Source organism: Aedes albopictus, chromosome 1, assembly GCF_035046485.1.
Source record: "Aedes albopictus strain Foshan chromosome 1, AalbF5, whole genome shotgun sequence".
In the NCBI taxonomy this organism is placed as follows: Eukaryota; Metazoa; Arthropoda; class Insecta; order Diptera; family Culicidae; genus Aedes; species Aedes albopictus.
The window spans coordinates 216,153,045-216,168,026 of NC_085136.1; the positions used below are offsets into that span (position 1 = coordinate 216,153,045).

The 14,982-nt window shown below is 41.1% G+C and overlaps 1 protein-coding gene across 1 annotated transcript in view; it reads left to right on the forward strand.

Moving 5' to 3' along the window:
• The window catches only part of LOC109621537 (proteoglycan Cow), a 626,835-nt gene that overhangs the window by 388,242 nt on the left and 223,611 nt on the right, over positions 1-14,982 (forward strand). The window lies entirely within an intron of this gene.

A 14,982-nucleotide genomic window follows, 5' to 3' on the forward strand; every position in this document is an offset into this window, starting at 1 on the left:
CGGGTCGAACGGAAATGTTTTTTCATTGACGCCACACCGATGCGATGGTGGATGGCGTGTTTGGCTTCAATTAACGCTAATCGAATCGCGCATTGAACAACTAATGCAATCGATGATGTTACGCAAACATATAGGCAGAACTTCCACTGTCGTCGTCGCCGGTACTAAAGCTATTAGACGCTCTTATTGGTCCACCGAGTCGAGCACATTATTCTCTCGTGGAACATAGACACCATCGCATCGATTGGCATGAAATGGTGTCGGAAATTTATATTGACAACCAGCTGTTTTCTCTTTAGATAGGTAGGTGGATATGGGTATGTCGCTGTTTTGCTGTTTGATTCGAGTACATAGGGTTTGTGTGCCATCAGTAATCTCATGCTCCCATTTTCATCCTATTCGAAAACAAGCGATTACGGCACCGATTGACTCCGTTCTTTTTGTTTTCATGGGTGCTCACTTCTAACAAAAAATACAAAAATAAGAAACAAAACAAACAGCGCTTCAATCCTTTGTTTTTCGTGGGATGAAAATGGGAGCCACATGCTTAATAAGGGAACCAATACCCTATGTGGATAACCTTTCGAACGACTGAACGCATCTATCGCGCCTGGAGTCAAATGCAATGAAATGGTTCAAATGCGCCTAATGACCCCGTTTTGTTGATTAACAAACAGCATTTCCAAAATGGACATTTGAACTAGCAGTTCAATCATTTAGCTTTAATCGCTTATTTTTCCGGTTGCTATAACTTAACAGAACAGAATAGTGAGATACTATAGACTAACCAAACAACATAGAGGAACAGATCTTCAGATCTATGAAGCAATATTGTATTGGCAGCTTTTTCCACTACACTAAACTGCCCATATTCGCATAGTTGACACAAGCGCCACTGTAGTTTTCAACACACTTTTGCAATTTTAGCAATGAATAATTCTAATACCAGTAGTGGTCTCGCTTCTGCTGGAAGATTTCATGGGGGAATTTTCAGTGTAGTTCTTAGAAAAAGTTCCGATGAAATCTTGACGAACTTCCTAATATTTTTTTTGAAAAATTTTCTGAAAATCCCCCAAAGAATTTCTGAACAAATCTATGTAAGAAAAAATGGGTGAACTTCGGGAAAATATCAGGAAAAAAACTGTCTTTAAAAGTGAGATTGATGTTGCATAAAAGATGGTGAAAAAGTCTTGTCCAGTGATCGAAGGTACTGTTTAAAATTATACGGAAGGGCTCAAACAAAAAGTTCGATGTAATGCATGATTATGATGTAATGCAAATGTATGCTTGATTTGAGTATAAGTTTGAATGTATTATTTATGCATGATATTATTTTACTAGGGCACGGTAAAGGCTGGGTATGCTGCACACTTCAGATCCCATTGTGATCCACTAGCCTCTGCCCAGCAACTCTTACCCCTACCTCCTCGTGACCGAAAACTATGAGTAACCTTAGGGAAGATCGGGTAACCAACCCCAGTTGGAACTTTGGTCGTAGGCTGACAGGGAAGGGGGGGGTCTGCTTCGGCAAACCTGAGTGTCTGTTCTCCAGGAGGAGCGGCTCACAACAGCGTCTGGTCCCCATGCTAGGGGCGGCTGATCTACGTCCGAGTACCAGGGAAGGACTCTTAGCTCAACTGTGCACTATGGTCCTCCGGAAAGTAGAGGGCCCTACGAACCAGCCGTAACAAAACATTGTAAAGGAAAATCAGCAACATAATAATACGAACCGAGACCAACGGCAACGGCCCCAGCGAACAAAAAGGACTTCCGATTGTAATCTCGGTACGTGGAACTGCCGATCTCTCAACTTCATTGGGAGCACACGCATACTCGCAGATCTACTGAAGGACCGCGGGTTCGGCATCGTAGCGCTGCAGGAGGTGTGTTGGACAAGATCCATGGTGCGAACGTTTAGAGGTAATCATGCAATCTACCAGAGCTGCGGCAACAAACGCGAGCTGGGAAAAGCTTTCATCGTGATGGGTGATATGCAGAGACGCGTGATCGGTTGGTGGCCGATCGACGAAAGAATGTGCAGGTTGATGATCAAGGGCCGATTCTTCAACTTCAGCATAATAAACGTGCTCAGCCCACACTCCGGAACCACTGATGATGACAAGGACGCATTTAACGCTTAGCTCGAACGCGAGTACGATCGCTGCCCAAGCCACGACGTCAAGATCAACGGAGGAGATTTGAACGCTCAGGTAGGCCAGGAGGAGGAATTCAGACCGACGATTGGTAAGTTCAGCGCTCACCAGCAGACGAACAAAAACGGCCTACGATTCATTGACTTCGCCGCCTCCAAGAATATGGCCTTACATAGCACCTTTTTCCAACACAGCCTCCCTTATCGTTACACCTGGAGATCACCACAGCAGACGGAATCTCAATCGACCACGATCTGATTGACGGGCGGCACTTTTCCGACATTATCGACGCAGGACCTATCGTGGCGTCAACATCGACTCCAACCACTATCTGGTGATGGTCAAACTGCGCCCAAAACTCTCCGTCATCAACAATGTACGGTACCGGCGACCGCCACGGTACAACCTAGAGCGACTAAAGCAATCGGTTGTCGCCTCAGCATACGCGCAGAATCTCGAAGCCGCGTTGCTAGACGAGGGCGAGCCCGATGAGGCCCCATCTAGAGGACTGCAAGAGTACAGTGAAAGCAGCCATCAACGACGCAGCAGAGAGCACCATCGGGTACGTGGAACGGAATCGACGGAACGAATGGTTCGACGAAGAGTGCAGAACGGTTTTGGAGGAGAAGAACGCAGCGAGGGCGGTAATGCTGCAGCAAGGGATTCGACAGAACGTGGAACGCTATAAACAGAAGCGGAAACAGCAGACCCGCCTCTTTCGGGAGAAAAAGCGCCGCCTGGAAGAAGCGGAGTGTGAAGAAATTGAAATGCTATGCCGTTCCCAAGAAACACGAATGTTCTATCAGAAGCTCAACGCATCCCGCAACGGCTTCGTGCCGCGAGCCGAAATGTGCAGGGATAAAGACGGAGGCTTCTTGACGGACGGACGTGAGGTGATCGAAAGGTGGAAGTAGCACTTCGATCAGCACCTGAACGGCGTGGAGAACGTAGGTACGGGATCCCACGGCAACGGAGAAACCGACGACGCCAGTGCAGCGGAGGACGGAAATAAACCAACTCTAACGCTGAGGGGAGTTAAGGATGTCATTCACCAGCTCAAAACCAACAGCTGGCAAGAATGGTATCGCAGCTGAACTCATCAAGATGGGCCCAGAAAAGTTGGTCACTTGTCTGCATCGGCTGATAGTCAGGATCTGGGAAACCGAACAGCTACAGGAGGAGTGGAAGGAAGGGGTAATCTGCCCCATTCGCAAGAAAGGCGATCATTTGGAATGTGAGAACTTCAGGGCGATCACTATTTTGAATGCTGCCTACAAAGTGCTATCCAAGATCATCTTCCGTCGTCTGTCACCTAAAATGAATGAGTTCGTGGGAAGTTATCAAGCCGGTTTCATCGACGGCCGGTCGACAACGCACCAGATCTTTACTGTACGGCAAATCCTTCACAAATGCCGTGAATACCAGGTCCCAACGCATCACTTGTTCATCGACTTCAAAGCGGCATACGACAGTATCGACCGCGCAGAGCTTTGGAGAATCATGGACGAAAACGGCTTTCCTGGGAAGCTGACTAGAATGATTAAAGCAACGATGGACGGTGTGCAAAACTGCATAAGGGTTTCGGGTGAACTATCCAGTTCATTCGAATCTCGCCGGGGACTGTGACAAGGTGATATACTCTCATGCCTACTCTTCAACATCGCTCTGGAAGGTGTGATGCGACGAGCCGGGCTCAACAGCCGGGGAACGAATTTCACAAAATCCGGTCAATTTGTGTGCTTTGCGGACGACATGGACATTATCGCTAGAACATTTGGAACGGTGGCAGAACTGTACACCCGCCTGAAACGCGAAGCAGCAAAGGTCGGACTGGTGATGAATGCCTCAAAAACAAAGTACATGCTGGTAGGCGGAACCGAACACGACCGGTTCCGTCTGGGTGGTAATGTTACGATAGACGGGGATACTTTCGAGGTGGTGGAGGAATTTGTCTACCTCGGATCCTTACTGACGGCTGACAACAACGTGAGCCGTGAAATTCGAAGGCGCATCACGAAGGGGCCTACTAACGGGCTCCAGAATAAACTGCGGTCGAAAAAGATTCGCTGCTTAGCGACAAGTGCTCAAAATAAGTACACCTGCCCAAATGGTACAATACCCTACTCTGATGAATATCGCAAGATGATTTGAAGTAGCTTTAATTTCCTTCGAGAAAATAATCGCCCAGGTTGCCGTCGCCATCAACGCCTTTGAAGGTAGACGGATTCATTTCAAGGTAATTTGCGCTTCCAAGAGGATGATGCTGTTGTTGCTATTGGCTAACGTGGAGTGGAAACGTGCTGAAAACCCACTAGAATCCACCACACGCACCCCCTCGTGGGCAGCTTATTCCTTTTCATGGAACATCGGGTCGCTCCGGTACAGGCAGCCACTGCGAACCACCTTGACTGTAATTTATTTGAGCGTCAATAAGCTTCACTCGATTGGCACGTCATTAGCTGGAGACAGTGGTGTAGGCCGAAAGAGACGGCGCATAGGTCGACTTGTAAAGTTTTACTAAAATAATATGGAAGAATGCAAACCTATATCAGAATAAATTTCAAAAGTTGAAGACTAATAGCTATTGGATCAAACAGTGTATTATTTATTGAAAACCAATATCACTAAGAAAGCGAAAAAGTTTTAGAAAGGTTTTTTTTTGTAAAAATTAAAAAGATCAAAAAAGAGTTGACTATTTGTGGGCAGTCTGAACTATCTTCTATGTATAAGGTATTGACCCACCTTCCCAGTCATTGACGGCTATATTCATGGTACATCTGCCATCTTAAAGAAGCAATATCGGCGACGACCCTTCCAGCTCCAGCGCAAGGTACCTAAAACCCAACCCAATTTGACGGTCTAGCAAAAGAGCGTGGTCTATTGGCCGGATGGCACCGCATGACAGCTCAGACATTGCGCCTCGCACCGTTCCGCGTACCCTCCCCCGCTCAAACCCGAAATTGAGGGAAAGAAAAGCGGCACGACCTGAAGTAGGTAATTTGCAATTCCGATTCGTTCCAGCTGCCAGACGCACACCAACCGAAGACCGCACCACCGACCGGCCATCTGTCCGTTAGGATTTGCTGATTTTCAATTTTCGTTTCCTTTTGATTTTGGTCGGCGCTTTTTCTCTCTTCATTTTGTGCAAGATAGGAAAAAAAACCGTGGAAATCGATCTAGTATAGAGGTTACGTGTCCTACTATACGGTGATGGCATCCGTGGCAAGTCACGGCCGACGAACCAGGAATGTTTGTAGATAGGGACGTGGGGATCGACGGGAAACCAGGGAAATGCAAAGTGATGCGCAATCGTTTACTTTAGAGCAGTTCAAAGAATTTAACGAACAAATGGATTGGAAAAATTCCCGATTGGCAGTCGAGCAGATCAGAGATTGTGTACATGATGATGCATACATTAGCATGATTTAATGATCTGATTTACTAGGAACAGCGTTGTACGTTATGAAACTGGTGGGGTACCAAATCCAATTCCAAGTGGTGGTCAACTAGAATATGCCCAGACAACCAATTTGTATGTAATGAAGTTTATATGTTATGTTTACTTTTATGCGGTAAAGACGAGCTTGGTGGTCGAATGGCTACCGCTTCTGGATCGTCCCTTTTCTCCTACTTTGTTCTTTCTATTTACTTTCTCTCTCTCTCTTACAAATACATCTCATGTATAATCATCTGTTCTTAGCGATCGCTAGAACCAGAAACGGATTTGAAAAAGCCGTTTTCCTTCCTTTTAACTTTCATCGCAGCACAGTGTCAATCTATCATATAACGCCTACACAAGTTATGCAACCAAGCGAACTGTGCCGCTTCACAGTTTCTTCACGCAATCTATCACTTTACGCCTGGCATTCATGGACCAATGCATGAACTCTAGCATAGCATAGCATAGCATGAATACTTGCACAAATCTTGGATGGAGTTGCAATGTTGAATTTCCATTGACATTGCTGATGTCGCTACTATCTACAATGTCATAGATTCACTCAGCTCCACACACCTGGCCAAGTCCTTGCAAGCATTTATAAATCCCTTCATCAACTTAGAAAGAGCCCAGAACTGAAGCATCTTCCAATAGATGAAAGGATGTTGAAAATAGCGAATTTTCAACTTATATGCAGTTATAAAGTAAATATACTGAAGTAGAATTATTTATAAATAAATGAATAATATTGGAAAGATCTCACCAATTATTGTGGAGTTTTTGTGGTTCAAATGGCTGATCATCTAATTGTCTTGCTTAATGTTCATCTCTGTAAAGAACAACACAATATTCAGCAAAGAACAACACAATACTGAACAATGAACAGCCGCGCATCTATTGTTTTGATTTTCACTCGAGACAATAGCGAACGCGATCGATTATGCTGCCATACTCACCCCTTACAGGAGCGATGCATGCACAGCAAAGAACAACACAATACTGACATGGACCAATGCATGAACCCTGTATGTGCCAAAAATAAAACATTTCCCATCAACGCACCGATATCCGCATGGCCTTGGGCAGGTGCAGAGAACTCAAAAAGCAATTGCAATCATCACTTTCCTCCCCTTCCCACATTGACCAGCAACCTGACGCAGCAAGCGCCATTGCCGCCTAAACATACAAGACCACAAACTCTCACACACTGAAGAAGCCTGTTAGTCCCAAGCAGCTATCTCATTGGTGGGAGTGTAGATGATCTGGCATTACTGGATTAGCAACAGCGGGTGGTCAATCAAGTTTGTTTTTATGCGTACTTTTAAGTGGTAAAGTTACATCACATAAGTTGCAGCAAAAGTGCCTTATGCGTACAAAAATGGAGCCGATATACGTGTATTGGCGGGACAATAGTAACAGCATATGACTTGAATCGTTGTCCTATGCGATGTTCGATGTGCACTACAGCTTGTGTGTGTCGTTTGTTGCCATGTTGTAATGCCTTTTATGAGTTGATTTGCATTCTAATATAATTTTACCAGATTCATCGCATATTTTTTTAAATACCATTGTGGAGAACCGCCCATCTTCCAACACTGCTGATGGTGGTGTAGATCCTGGTCGCTCCCCGATAGCTGTCAACGTGACACCGAAGAGAAGCGAATGTCAGAAAAAGCATAATAGAGACTGAAATCAACAACCGAGGTCGGTTCAGCCATTGAATTGTTCGTCGTAGGACCGTACAATAGTGACCGTCGATTTTGCGCCGTTTGAATAGTAGAGAGTTAGAGTTTGTAGAATAAAGAGTTTGTAATAATAGACTACATTGAATTTGTCGCTCTACAGTGCCTCTCGGACGGATTGTACCAATTGTACGACGAACGAGTCGGTAAGCCGTCATGCCATGTTAATAATCTTCGGTAGCATTTATCTCATAGCGATCTGTATGCCCTACCCTAGGAATCGCTTGAAATACGAGGCTACCGTTCACCCATTGAAATTTAACAAATTGTTGTTTAAAAGAGGAAAGATAGAGCTACTATTTACAATAATAAAAAATTGGGTCGGCCATATTGATTTTGGCCGCCATCTTGGATTTTTATACCAAAACTTTTTTTCATCATGAGGGCAACCACCGATCTTCAAAATTTTTGCATCAATTGAAAGCTGGGACATTTATACATAACATATCAAAAAATTAGAGATGTCTTTTTCTTCTTTCAAAAGTTATGTGCCGTTTTGTAAACCATGCCACTTTTGCGCACTGGTCCCGGTGCCGGCCGTTTACATAAATTCAGCGTTATTTCGCAGTGTTTACGAACACAAATTTAAATTCTGAACCCACCAATGGAAAGCTGAAGGTTTAAGCATTTCATAACACTAAAAAGTTATAAAGGCAATGCCCGCATCATTGAGAAATAGTCAAAAAACGGAAACGAACCTCCGATTTGGCCAAATTTTGCGGCAGGCGCCTTTATGTATACATGCAGGCGTAAACTTTATGTATACATACAGGCGTAAACCTGTTGCATGTCGTTGCCGGTGCGTATGGAAATGTATGGAGAAAATGTGGTTTAATTTTCAAAACTGCAGATAACTTTTGATAGGAAAAAAAATACATCTCTAATTTTTTGATATGTTATGTATAAATGCCTCAGCTTTCAATTGATGCAAAAATTTTGAAAATCGGTGGTTGCCCTCATGGTGCAAAAAATGTTTTGGTATAAACATCCAAGATGCCGGCCAAAATCAATATGGCCGACCCAACTTTTTATTATTGTAAATAGTAGCTCTATCTTTCCTCTTTTCAACAACAATTCGTTTTGAGGTGGTTTTTGGAGAAACTTTCGAGTTATAACTGTTTAAGTGAGCCACCATTTGACCAAAATCGAGGAGTCTGCAAAAATTGTTGTTTGCCTAATTTAGGGAAACCGCATGGTCGTGGGTATTGGTGCATACGTGCACACATTCTCAATGAACAAAACCTTGTAGAGTTTCAGCAGAAATGGTTGCGATGGGTACGTGAAAGACGAAATTTTGATAGTTGGATGTCCTGGTGGATCGAGTGTGCCAAAGGCTTTGCAAGGTAATATCCCCGAGAAGTTTGTCGAAGGGGTGATTGTTCTGTGCAAGAAAAAAGCTGGTGACCAGACTATCAAAGCGTACAGACCGATTAGTCTGCTCAACTATGACTATAAGCTACTATCAAGAATCCTCAAGGATCGACTAGGGAAGGTAATGATTGAAAACAACTTGCTAAATTCAAGTCAAAAATGTTCAAATTCCGATAGAACTATATTCGAAGCCGTTCATTCGATCAAAGACCGCATTGCGGAACTAAACTGCAAAAGAATGCGTGGAAAATTAATCTCTTTCGATCTTGATCACGCTTTTGATCGGGTCAATCAAAACTATCTAATGGTCGTGATGCGGAACATCCATTTGAATGCTAACTTTGTGCAGCTTTTAGGGAAGATTATGTCCTCCGCGCATTCTCATTTACTTATTAACGGAAATCTCACTCCTAGCTTCCCCATCCAGCGCTCTGTTAGACAGGGCGATCCCTTAAGCATGCATTTATTTGTCCTATACCTCCACTCACTCCTAGAAAAACTACGCACTATCTGTAATGGACCAAATGATCTCGTGGTGGCATATGCAGATGACATAACCATTGTCATAACCGATGAACGAAAGCTAAATGCCATCCAACAAACGTTTCGAAGTTTTGGGGAGTGCTCTGGTAAAACCGTTGCTGTAAACTTGGGCCCGCAGCGTGACGTGAACGACACAGTATGGCCAAGGGTTCAAGACTCAATCAAAGTCCTGGGGGTGACGTTCTTCAACTCTCCCAAGCAGATAATAGACTACAATTGGGCGGATGTGATTAAGAAATCATCTCGGTTGATGTGGATGTATAAAGCAAGAAATCTAACTCTGCAACAGAAAGTAATCGTCCTAAACACGTACATCACATCAAGACTTTGGTTCCTTGCCTCGGTTATCAGTATACCGAACCAAGCAGTAGCACGGATGACTTCGTATATTGGGAGTTTCATCTGGGATCGTTTTCCAACCGGCAGCCTATTTAATGCACCCATAGATAACGAAAGTGCACCATAGAAAAACAAAAATGCACCATAAATAATTAAGTAATGTACCGATAAAATGCACAGCATTCTCCATAAATAAATATAAATGTTCCATAATAAATTAAAAATGTAGCGGTAAACCAAAAGAATTTCTAGTTAAAAATGAAACATTGTATCAATAAAAAATTAAATAAAACACCATAAACAAATAAGTTTGCTCCATAAAAAATAATAAAAATATCCATAAATAATGAACATTTGCTCCTTAATTATACCATATTTGCTCCATAAAAAATTGAAATTGCACCATAAATATAATCAAATTGCACCATAAACAAATTGTAAATTTCACCACAAAGAATGTAAAAGCTACATAAATTTAATCTTATTGTACCATTGCTGCAGTGTCCAACGACATATAGTTTTAGGATGTGGATGGGATAATGTTAATATGGAAAGTAAGAAGAAAATAAACAGAAACCATGTACCGAAGCACGCATCTATGATAGAACGACTTAAAAGATGGAAACACTATGAATGCAATTTACCGGATAATCGCTTGCTGTTCGAACTCGCTAACGCTCACGGGATAACATCTCTGTTTGCATTATACCGGGCAAATTCATGGATTTGTGGATTACCTATAACCGAATCGACACAGTTACAACGCATCCACAGGCTTCGCCACATGTATTAAAAGAATCCGCATTTTGAAAGAAGGGTTAACCCTTGGAGTTTACATAATATGTAATTGTTACGTGAGAAATGTTTTGAGAACCCCTGTGCATCGTCGTATTACCCTCTGTCTGTACATGTCACTTTTCAGATGTTTTCTGTTTTGTCCCGTGCTGTCAATATGTGTAAAGCAATAAAAATTCATCAATTCAAGCAACAGCACGGGTAAAACACCGAAGTTGTAAGTATTTATTAATTGTATATACAGTAGACGTTCGGTCGGTGCAAACGGTTTAACTGCAATGCTTTTTAACTGCAAGTCCGGTAAGTGCAACAAATTTGCAGTTATCGCACCGCCAAACGTCAAAATGGTGCGCCATGTTAGCCCAAAGTAGCAGTCGGATCACGTTTACGGTTTGACAACTTGTTGACATCTGTCAGTCGTTGCAGTTACCGAATTTCGTTCGCTAAGTGAAACGTAAACATATTGCAGTTATTGAACGTCTACTGTAGTGTTAATTGTACTAATGAGAATAATAAATTACAGCTTTACAGCATAGGCTAAATGCATAAACTACGCGTTTTTCATTTACCTGGCTAAAAGAGCGGTGCCCGTAACTGCTGTTCGCAATAGTAATGTAAATATATTATATTTATTAATGATTTCAATTTGATCGGAAAAATTATCAAAAAATTAATCCATGTTTTATATAATTATAAAATAAACTAAGTATCCTGAAAACAACTGACGTTCTTTTTATTAGATTCTTTTTAGATTATCAGGAGGAGCAGAAAACGGGTTTGGTGGTCTAGTGGCTACCGCTTCTGATTCGTATGCAGAAGGTCATGGGTTCAATCCCTGGCCCGTTCCTTTCATCCTACTTTATATCTTTCTATCCACTTCCCAAGAAACAATTTTTGCTTTAAGAAATGTTTCTCAAAGCAACGTTATTAAACTGGAAGTCGTATTATATTTGAATAATTTTAAAATGAAACTGTTCTTCAACTCTTGTTCGCCCAAAAATGAGAATTTATTCAACGTCAACCGTTCTATAAGCACGATGAAATGAAAGTTTATCCAATGATCGTACATCGGTTGTGAAACTCTTGTTCAACGTTAGAACCATCAGCAATTTACACAAACATCATAAACTTTACTTCAACGTTTATTAAACAATGTTGTATGACGCTATTTGTTTAATAATTTAAGAATGGTTTTAGAAACCGTTATTGTGCACTAGCAGCATAGCGCATAATAACAAGCTTTCTTCGATATTTATTCCACCATAATACAATCAAAACATGCTGGAGCCGTGATAAAACTTACAAAATTTATTTCTATTTATAGATATGATTTTATAATTGCTACAAAAACGATTCTTAAACGTTTCTTCAACATCATATGTAACATGTAACATGTAACATGTAACAATAAAATGAGAAAATGATTTAACTTTCAACGTTTCTGCATTTGTGTCTGGAATACCTCTCTCTGATTATGTACCCCCAACATCTTTATTTTATTACATTTTATGGGACAAATCACATCAATGGAAAGACTCGAACTCTGGATCTTTGGGTTCACACTCGTCTGCATCCACTCTGCTTCAATCCGAACTACATGAATCGGCAGATTTAAAGCAGTATATAAATATTCAATGCCTAAGTCGAATACATTACCGTACATATGCTGCTTAAACATTGCTTACATATTTTATTCAACTAATTGCCTTCATAAACATTGAAGTTGATCAATGTTTGAATAATTGTAACCGCAACGTTTAATCATAAGGCATGCATGCTAATTAGTTTGTTTGTTTACAACGTGTCAGTAATTCACGGTGTTGTGTTGTAAGATTGGTGACTCTTCGAACTTTTTTTCATTTATACGCCCAAATAAGTGAACTTATTTGTTTTATTTTCACCGGTCCTGTTTTGTGTCGAGAGGAAAATGTGCAACGATTGAGTATATCTCCAATCAGCTGGAAATATGAACATTAGGAAGCTGAGCCCGGTTTGACCGGTGCCACCTTGGTGGGTAATCTACCTCGCCAATACCAAAGAGAGGAGCTGCCCAGGATCCACTGCAGTTGCATTTTCTGGTGTTTTTGTTGCCGATGCTGCTGTCGTTAGAGCGTAGTGTAAAAGGTGAGTCAGAATGTTTTTAAAAGTGTGAAGAGTGTGATATTTAGAGCTGCTGCATGAAGTTTTTTTGGTCTGCAAGCTTGTAGCCGCGGTTGCTCTTTTTAGGCTCCTAATCAGCAATCGTGTTTACAAAAAGGGGCATGGCGAACAACGATAATTAAGTGACACAGTACCACTGCTAATCAACATTGCTTGAATAAAAGTGTAACATTTGTATTAAAGAAACATGGTAATATCTTGTTGTTAAGCTATATCAGTGTAGTTGAATAAAATGATCAAGCAAAAGTTGTTACACTTTAAATAGGCTACTTATTCCACTGAAGATCTGATGTGGAATAACGGCATCTAATATGTTGGAAGCAGCTTGTATTCTATCATTATTAGAGCACTATTGGACAGATGATGGCAATGAAACATTTATTCGCCATTTTGTTCAACATAAACTCTTGTACAACTGTTGGCGCCTTTGTAGCACATTTAATCAACTGACGTGCTTATTAATGATTTTGAATTGTTACTTGGGATATCTCTCGCTCTCTCTTCTCTACATATACAACTAATGTATATTCATATGTTCATAGTCTTCACTAGAACCAGAAACGAATTGGAAAAAAGTCGTTTCCCTCATTTCCAACTTCTTCTCACAGCACAGTATATATAACGCCTACAAGTTATGCAACCAAAGCGTGCTGTGCCGCATGACCTTATTCACCTTATTCACCACACAATCTATCACGAACACTATAAAAATAACCCCTTTCCATGGATCGCATCCGTGCTGGTTGTGGGGATGCAGAGGTGATCTCGGTCTTTAGTAGCAACAACCAGCACACTAGAATGTTAGAACATTCCTTTCCCTTCCAAACTGACTATAAGGACGTGGCCGGCGCCGTTATTGATCAAGAATGTATGAGCTGCTTAAATTGCACTTTGAGAATAAGTGGAGTGTCCCAGCCCTTATTCATTTGGATCCCAGTGCAATTGGTACCAGCTCAGATCAATCACGGAGGAGCAACCATTGACATGTATAGTCAGATTTGATTTTTTTTTAATTTAGGCTGAAGGTGCAGAATATAGCCTTTAAAATTCCACATATTACTATATACTTACATATTTCCAGTGCTACTAGCCATTGAAATACTGCTTATGATGCAGAATTTGATTATTTTTGTAGATTTTGCATTCTTTGAGATAAAATTTATAGTTTGTTAATGGTGCAATTTGATGATATTTATGGTGCAATTTTAATTTTTTATGGAGCAAATATGGTATAGTTATGGAGCAAATGTTCATTATTTATGGATATTTTTATTAATTTTTATGGAGCAAACTTATTTGTTTATGGTGTTTTATTTAATTTTTTATTGATACAATGTTTCATTTTTAACTAGAAAATCTTTTGGTTTACCGCTACATTTTTAATTTATTATGGAACATTTCTATTTATTTATGGAGAAAGCTGTGCATTTTGTCGGTACATGGCTTAATTATTTATGGTGCATTTTGATTTTCCTATGGTGCATTTTGTAATTATTATGGCCGCAATAACCTTTTACCTTTTCCAACCAGGGTTCCCATTGAACAACTTACTTTGCCGAGAAGTATGGGAGGTTTGAACCTGCATCGACCAATGCACAAGTGCAAATCACTGCTTGTCACCAGATTCCTGATTGAAATCATGGAAACCCCATTTGCTGGTACGATGAGACAGCATTTGGAAAATCCACCGAATTCAGCTGCAATCCCTGCTCTCTACCCGTGTTTGAAGAGCATCTCTAAAATTCTACCGTATATCCCAAGACGAATAGAAGAAAGCCCATCTGCTTCTTCTCTTCATAACTACTTCCGAGAGCAGCTGAAAAAACATAAAGTCATGGAAGAAAACGCCAATATTTCCTGGAAAAGAGTATGGAGCAACATTGGAGTAAAGGAACTGACATCGATGGAACGGTCGGTGTACTATTTGGTCGTGAATGGAAAGATCCCTCATGCGCAACTACTTCATCGTCAAAAACGAGTTGCAAGTCCATACTGCAATCAGTGCCCTAATACGGAGGAGGACTTAGAGCAAAAACTCGCCGGCTGCCCAAGGATCAGTGCTCTGTGGAATCATCTCCTTTCTAGGTTGGAGACAAATATAGGAAGGAGGATGACTTTCATCAGTCTAAAAATACCGGAATTGAAGAATATGAATAGGCGTTACCGATACCAGGCTCTAAAAGCATTTATTACCTATGAAAAATTTATTTTAGACGCCAATGACCAAAAAACAGCAGAGGCATTAAATTTTGTTTTAAATTGTGTTTTCGTTTGATCCAAATGTATTTGTATTAAGTTAATTAGTTCTAATAAATGTGTTTACAAAAAAAAATAGTTATGAAATGCCATTATTTTCTCACTGCGTCCATACCTTCTGGACCGGTCTTTACGTCAGCAGGAATAGCGTCAGCTAATGAAGGTTTAATTGCAAGAAGGTTAA